Below are 1,631 nucleotides of genomic sequence, written 5' to 3'. Positions count from 1 at the left end.
AGCTGATTGAAATGTAACGTCTCCACCAACAGCTTCCAGGTTCTCCACACACACACTGTCTGTGATCAACCTCCCTCTGTGACGACACTGAACCAGATCAGACTGACAGTCACCTCTGCGATGGAGCTCCAGGCATATTGTATATGACTCTGGATAAACAGCGATGTAATCTGAAACTAGTCTGAGTGGAAGAGGCAGACAACCACCAGGAGGTCAAGAGGTTAAGAGATTAAAAATCAGTATTTAATGTCAGCGATTAATGTCTGTGGTACATATCAGTGTATAGAGTGGTATAATGTATGTTTTGGTTCGACAAGCAGCTGTTGTAGAGTAACCGACACTATCCCCTCATGTATTTCAGAGGAAAAAATATAAAGCCACATTATCCACTGATTTATTGATTTAACTTATTTCATGATTAAAAAACAGTTTTATTCTTAAAGGAGAAATATTCCACTGTACAGCAGCAGAGTAAACAATGACAATCTGTAAATGAAACAATATGAAATGGGTTGTAGAACAGCTGTGTGTCTTTAATAGTTCCCACTAATACACAGACATAAACTATAAGAAATCAACAAACATCCTAATGAGGTTATCAGCTCCAAACTAACATTTGTACGGAGGTGAATTTTTAAAATGACCCAGGTCAAAGTGACAGTGAACTAGTGTTTCAGCCACAATAAGATGACTTTTATAAAGACTATTTGTAATGAAAAGTGCTATAAATAAAGTTTATTATCTACCTGAAACTATTTCAAAAGTTTAATTTTCACACAAGCACATTATTTAATAGTCCCTGTCACATTCACATTGACCAGTTTGATGGAAATGGTTGAATACAAATTATAGTGCTGCTCTACAGACCTCATTTATTTAAAGCTACAAGTAAAAGGCAAAATCTATGATGAATCACTGTAGGTACTCTGACAGTTTGAAACTGGGTATGAGTCATCTCAACATTCATCTCTAACAATCTTGAGCAAAGCGAGAAGCAGCGGACTGCAGGTGAAGCTGAATGTCTGTTCATAGTCTCTCAGCACAGTGTGACTCTCTCGCTGTGCTTCGGCGAGGTGAGGCTGTACACCTCTGACGGGACTGAGCCACTGCTCCTCCTCTTCCGCTCCTTAATCTTGCTGGTGATCAGGTGGAACATCTCCACGATGTTGAGGACCACAGAGAAGACGGCCATCGCCATCATAAAGACAATAAAGATGGTTTTCTCTGTGGGACGACTTATGAAGCAGTCCACCGGGGATGGACAGGGATAGTGGGGAAATGAGATCTTAGTGGGCATGAATATGAAGCCGTAGAGGTAATACTGGCCTACGATGAATCCCACCTCAAGCAGGACCTTGAACAGCAGCTGTATCATGTAGCTGACCAGCAGGACACCCTTCAGCTGCACCTTGCCGTGTTCATCTGAGTACGTTGGAGCTTTAACCATCCCATTCTTACCAAATTTCTGCTCCACGCGTCTCCTCAACTTGTTCTCTCTGCGAATCACCAGCAGGACGTGCCCCAGATAGATGAGTGTCGGTGTGGAGACAATTAGGATCTGGAGGACCCAGAAGCGTGAGTGAGACATAGGGAAAGATTTATCGTAGCAGGCGTTCTTGCAACCAGGGCTT

The 1,631-nt window shown here is 42.2% G+C and overlaps 1 pseudogene; it reads right to left on the bottom strand.

The window, feature by feature from the left end:
- Positions 1-378: 378 nt before the first annotated feature.
- LOC111656809 (gap junction Cx32.2 protein pseudogene) lies at positions 379-1,625 on the bottom strand (annotated as a pseudogene).
- Between the last annotated feature and the right edge of the window lie 6 nt (positions 1,626-1,631).

Source organism: Seriola lalandi, unplaced genomic scaffold, assembly GCF_002814215.2.
Source record: "Seriola lalandi dorsalis isolate HSWRI2012SDOR001 ecotype SW California unplaced genomic scaffold, Sedor1 jcf7180001976900, whole genome shotgun sequence".
Classification (NCBI taxonomy): Eukaryota; Metazoa; Chordata; class Actinopteri; order Carangiformes; family Carangidae; genus Seriola; species Seriola lalandi.
The sequence above is the reverse complement of the archived record's forward strand: the minus strand, read 5'-3'. Positions and strand labels throughout refer to the sequence as shown.